We start from the raw sequence: 6,682 nt of genomic DNA, 5'->3' as shown, positions 1-6,682 counted from the left end.
TGCCTGTAAATATAACACATGAATGCCAGAAATTCATCAGTCTTATCTGCCTGAAAAAGATTCCATTGGGTGTATAAGGTAAAAAGTGGTGAAAATTTTGTGCATGGATCTCTGAAAATAAGTGATGACGCCAAGTTTTCGCAAAAAGGGTAAGCATGTCCTGCTCTGCCAGTAACCACTCACGAAATAATGTATGACTGCACCTTTTACAGATGTCTTTCCAGTGGAAAAAGAATCTGCAACCAAACCAGTGAGACCGCATGTGCAGTGACATGGTGACCTGGGGTAGTTTGATTAACATCATGAGCATCGATACACACAATTGGGATACCATGACATACAATCTGTTATGCTTGATATCATTACTAGTTCCTGCACTGAAAACTTTCAACAGTGAAAATAAAGAAGCTGTCATCCATACTACTTGTTGGTAGTATCTTGGATGTCCATACCAAATGTTGAATAGTATAGCTGGAATATTGCTGAGTGCAAAACAACGTACAAACGAAAATTTGAATAGTATATTAAGTATATTAGTATATTATATGTTAAGCTAGGAAATGTTACTTGGGAATTGGCATGTCACTTTAAAACCTGCACACCAGGCCTTGTAATTTCATTCTTAAAAATACATATTTCAGTGTTCCCATCCATCATCGAACACTATATCTTTAACGGTTACGAGTTACAGCAAGCGACGAAAGAGCATATGGTTTTCTGAGCAGGTTAGACTGATGATATGTTGTAGACAATTAGTGTCACTACATAAGCTCTAAGGCTAATAGAGCTGACCTAACTTGTCTTGTTTGACGTCATTTGAGAAGAAATAAATTTTGACCTCCTTTGTTACCTTTGTTCTCAATAAAAAATAAATTGAAATAAGCCTCGTCCCTTAAAATAAAAAAATCCAACATGAAAATGTAATTATTTTCATGCTCCCTAAGGTGAGGTTTGATGATTATTAGATTGTCATCCAAATTTCTGTTAGGTTTCCATGACTACCTGCTATTACTTTCTGGAGGTGTACTGTGGCTTGTGGGGTCAGCGACTGCCTCCATGGTCTAGTGGTAGGGCGTCTGCCCGGAGAGTAGGTTCGATCCCCGGCCGCGCCATACCAAAAGACGTTAAAAGATGGTACTTGTTGTTACAGTTTCTGGCGCTTGGCCTTAAGGGGCTAAAACAAGGACTGGTGGGCTCGGAGTCAGTATACTGTGTCTGAGTGGGGTATTCATGTTAAACTGCGGCATCTTATCTCAGTGAGCTAGCACTATAAACTGGCATCAGTCCAGACTAGTACAAGCAGCCACACACACACACACACGTGCATGCACGTCGCTATATAAGTGCAATAATCTTGGACGCGACGTTAAACCCAATTTCACCTCACCTCTTGAGGTCAGATGTAACCCAGTTATTTGAGGCATTGCAATTCTCTGAGCTGAGTTGTGTCCCTTAGGCATGCCATAAATCCATGGGCATTGGTTCAAATTCCATTCCAGAACCATCCTTGTTTCAGCCCTTCAAACCGAGCACCAGGCAGGGTAAAAACAAATACCATCTTTTAACATCTTTTAAAGAGGTGGTCTATGAAAGGGTGTGACATTAAACAACAAACACAGGAAGCATTATACCCTCAGTGATTGAAGGTATGTACAATCACTTTTTCTTTTATATTGAAAGATGCTATTGTTTTTTTAACAGAAGTTACTCCCTCCTCATGAGGCTTTGTAAAGCAATAATTGTAATATGAATAAAATATTCTGCTTCACGGATCTACATCACAGTGGTGTATGCATGTTTTTTTTCTGTGAAGACAACAATCATGTACTTTTAGGTAAAGAGCTTTTTTTATTTGATTAGGAAAATGGCAGTGTAGATGCATTATTTCCCGTCATGCTATATATCTGCATCAGCGCTGTAATCCAGTTTGCAATCCTTCGGATTAATCATTCATAAAACAGTTGTCGTGTTTTCTCTCCTCAGCAGCTCTGCTAGCGCAGCTTATTTTAAAATGGATTTTAAATAAATGTCCAAAAAAATGTTTTCCTCCTAAATTTCATGCTTTATTTAACACCCATTCCAGCAGGCGTTGTGATGGCTGATTGTATTTTGTACTTAAAAATATTATGAAATAAACACAAATCAATGTTTGAATCCGCATGTATGCAGTCTTCTGTCGCCAGTGTAGAGATATAGAGTATACCATTTGTGTATACTAACACTATACTTCATCAGCAGGTGGTATTGGGGACAGTTTTATTTCAGTTTTGTGGACTTTTCTTTCCTGAAGTTCGATTTTGGTGTTTTGTCAATTCTTCATGTTACAGAGTTCGAGAAATAAAATCAGTAGCTATTTTATCAATCCACAAAAGTCATGTGTTTAAGGTTCAGTTCCAATATATGATATAGTAGACCGATTATTGTGTCTGATGTTAGGAAACGTGATATCGGTATTTGCAGTGCTAAGATTAGTTTCCTATATTCAGTTGGTTACATATCAGCATGTAATAATTTCTTTCTCTTAACACTGTTCATGAGCTGTAGAGAAAGGGTAGTTTTGTGTAGGTTAGAATTGGTCTTCAGCAATCCATGCTTGCTGTAAGAGGCGACTAACGGAATTGGGTGGTTAGGCTCAGTGACTTGGGTATCTAATTCCAAAAATTGATGCTCATGATGTCAGTCACTGGATTGTCTGATCCAGACTCCATTATTTACAGACAGCTGTCATATAGCTAGCTGGATTATTGCTGAGTGTGGCGTTAAACAACAAATAAACAATAAACAAACAAACAAACAATATTGACGAACTCATCATGGCACAATGTCAGCACTGTGAGGTTGTGATGTCATTATTATTGTGACATCACTCATTGTGTTGCATCAACAATGGCGTCCACATTACATCTACCATGCTGTAGAAAAGATGAAAACAGAATTAGATGTTTGCTTGCTATGGATTTTGATCAGCTAGCTTGCAATGTATGTTTGTGCAAACACAACAAGCAATGAGAAAAAGTTCCAAATATTTCAATACACATACATCATAAAGGTTTTGGCATGAACTTAGGAACTGACTGATTCTTGTCACAGACAAGGAACAACCGAGAGCAAGGAGCTGGTCCTGCTGCGAGGCTCGAACACTGAGCTCTGGTGATACCTTATCACAAAGAGAGGGAATGACCGAGAGCTAGCTGAGGGTCCTGGGGCTGCTGCGGTGGCTCGAACAGTGGTCTGCAGACAGGGGCTGCAACCTGAGCTCTGGTGTAGACTTGGGGGAGAAAAGGACACTCTAAGATGAGTGGGAAAAGCCGAAAACATAACTACATGTGTGCTTGCTATGGATTTTGATTAGCTAGCTTACAATGTATGTTTAACCATGTGGATATCTCAGACTTACGACATCAAAATCAAATACACTGGCCAACTCGTTAACTATAAATAACGACTGGACTTCATACATACAACATGAGATATCTTTTAAATGACCCAATGGGGATTCTGGGTTAGAATAAGTCCCCATCAACGTATCCTGGCTCTAAGAGGCGACTAAAAGGATCGGGTTGTCAGGCTCAGTGACCTGATTGATTGCATGTCATCAAACCCTGGCGGAATGGAATCGTTGCTCACAATATCATTCACTGGTTTGTCTGGCTCTTCATATAGCTGGAATATTGCTGAGTGTGGCGTTAAACAACAAACAAGGAACAAATTGACGAACTCATCATTATTATTGTGACATCATCACTCATTGTGCTGCATCAACAATGGCGTCCACATTACACATGGCGGAATGGAATCGTTGCTCACAATATCATTCACTGGTTTGTCAGGCTCTTCATATAGCTGGAATATTGCTGAGTGTGGCGGTAAACAACAAACAAGGATAAAAACAAAAACAAAGTTAACCAGCATAAATCCCTTGTATCCCTTTTGTAATGTTAATTGTCTCCCAGCTATTGATGGGTACCCGGGTGTACTGGTATGTGAGAGTATTGGATGGTAACACCCTGCAAAGGGAATGTGTATTGTTGGTCAAAACACGTGAACAAAAGGGTTGGAAAAATATCTGATATCTATCTTATTCTCATCAGAAAAATATAATATATTTTTCAGGTCGAAAACTTACTTCAATCCAATTCAATTAAGTTTCTACTTTTTAATGAAAAGTATGGAGGTAATTTTCAAATTGTCTTGCAGCTAATAATGGAAAACTCAAATATTTCAACTGTAGCAAAGCTTACTTTTTTCAATTTTGATCATAAAAGGCTGCACTTTAGTTATTGTATGGAGTTAGTGCTTCAGGAATGAGATATTGATGTGTGAATTTGTGGCTGTGGGAATCTTTCAACTGTAAGATTCATTGTAATAACAGCATGCTGCATACAATGTGCACACTGTCATATTATCGGTTATTTTAATAGTTCGGTGATTTAATATCTTAAATCATTTTTGCGAATTTATTTTGCCATTATTGCGAAAATTCTTTAGGCACACATTCGTCCATCAGGCACCTGATCTCATGTCTGGCTTATGTACTGTCTCTATTTCTCAGTCTTTGTAAAGATATGTTATGGATGATAATTTCTTTATTCTATTTCTCAGTTTCAATGGTATTTTTCCTGTCATCAGTCCTTGTAAAGACTTCTTTCCACTTTTTAACTTCTCAAATTGTCTGTTTGGTTTTTTTCAGTTCTCTTATGACTGTGTTGCTTCTTCTGTAGCCATAGATACTTATCTCTGACGTTCACAGATAGTCCCTCAATGTCATGGTGGTATCGTCTTTTGCACTTGTTATACATATAAAATAGCTGTCCGAACTTGTGGTGCTTTGTTCAATTTATGCTTGGGTTAGGCAGGCTGTTTAAATTGGAGCTGGGGTAGGTGGGCTCTTAGGGGGCTAGGGTGGTGGGGGTTGGGTGCAAGGGGACAGGGGGTTGAGGGATAGGGTGCTGGGGTCAGGTAGGCTGAGGTTTGTGGCTGGGGAGCTAGGAGGCTGGGTGCTCTTAGTAGGGTGATGGAGGATTGGGGTTTAGGTTGCTGGGATTGAGGGCTGCGGAGCTAGGAGGGTGGGTGCTCTTAGTATGGTGATGGAAAATTGGGGTTTAGGGTCCTGGGGATGAGAGATGGGGTTGAGGGATGGGGAGCTAGGAGGTTGGGTGCTCTTAGTGTAATGGGGGATTGGGGTTTAGGGTGCTGGAGATGAGGGCTGGGGAGCTAGGAGGGTGGGTGCTCTTAGTTAGGGTGATGGAGGATTGGGGTTTAGGTTGCTGGGATTGAGGGCTGTGGACCTAGGAGGCTGGCTTAAGACAAAAAAATAAAAACTTGTTTACAACATCAGTTCAGACAATGTAGTTCAATCAATACTTGCTTCTGCAAATTTACTTTTAGATCTAGAAGTGAAAAAATATATAAAATCCCTCATCCCCTTGTGGAAGATTAAAATGATCTGATGCACCTGAGAGTTTCATAGCTGAGAGGACAGCTGATGCTCTGGGGTGAGTGATGGGGCTTTTATGCCATGTCACCTATATTTCAGCTGTACAATGAACTTAATGTTCACATCCAGATCCTTCAGCTGTAGTAGGTAGTGTTCCATCAGGACTGAAACAGGCAGGCATTAATCAATTGGGGTCACAGCACATGCTGGAATTACTTCATGGTACCTGCTATATTGTGTGTGAGTGAGTGAGTGAGTGAGTGATTGAGTTGGCTTTGAACAGTATTACAGTCATTTCATATATTGAAACTACTCACATAAAAGTCAACCACCTACCCATTGAAAACACACCCACTTGTCCAACTCACTCACTCACTCTACCACCCACACACTCACTCACTCAACCACCCAACCACTCACTCAAGCATAAAAATCTCACTCACTAAGTCCACAACTTAAATTAACAAGAAGCATGGGATGTCTGCTTTGAAGTCCTATTGCTTGTGGCCCAAACCAGAGGTGAGAATCATCAGACCTGTATTGCATGAATCTTTCTAATGAAGTCAGCAATAGACATGAGACTTCCTGTACTAGGCTACCGCCAATTTGTAGCACCAGCAAGTGTGATTCAAGTCAGTCTGTCGTCACCCAATTTACTTGTATTCTGACCCTTAATTGCCTGAGATGTTGATCAATCTAGCAGTTCCCATATTTCAAGGAGAATGTCTCAATTTGACAAGGGACACCAATTTCAACGTCTAGAACAAGACTGGAAAGTGTTCCCTCTTTAAAGTTCAACCCTGGTGTTTTCCCAGACTAAAAAAGTAGTTCACTTTTCAAAAATATTTTGAAAACAAAACAAAGAAGCTGTTATTAATCTGCAGTGTATCATTGGAAGAATAGGATGGGTAGACTGCAGTGTTTGGGTCCCCAAACCGGAATGAACTTTTATGTTTTTACAGAATATGTCAAATAAAAAAACAGCTCTCTGAAAAGACAGGAGGTTGGCTTGAGAATATAGAGGAACAATGCTTCATACTTTGGCTTTCCGTATGGCTGAAGTACTGCTGTCTAGTGTTATGCAACAAAACAACACTGTATACACATGTGTGTGAAGCAGAGAAGAAGAAGTACGGCAGGCTGTGATCCCCGATGGATGCACCTTCCTGTTGCAGCCCCTTGACATCTGCCTCAACAAACCCTTCAAAGCCAACGTGAGGAGGGCGTGGAATACGTGGATGGTGA

This window comes from Haliotis cracherodii, unplaced genomic scaffold (genome assembly GCF_022045235.1).
Source record: "Haliotis cracherodii isolate W230 unplaced genomic scaffold, xgHalCrac1.p SCAF_8, whole genome shotgun sequence".
Taxonomy (NCBI): Eukaryota; Metazoa; Mollusca; class Gastropoda; order Lepetellida; family Haliotidae; genus Haliotis; species Haliotis cracherodii.
Note: the sequence above shows the minus strand (reverse complement) of the source record.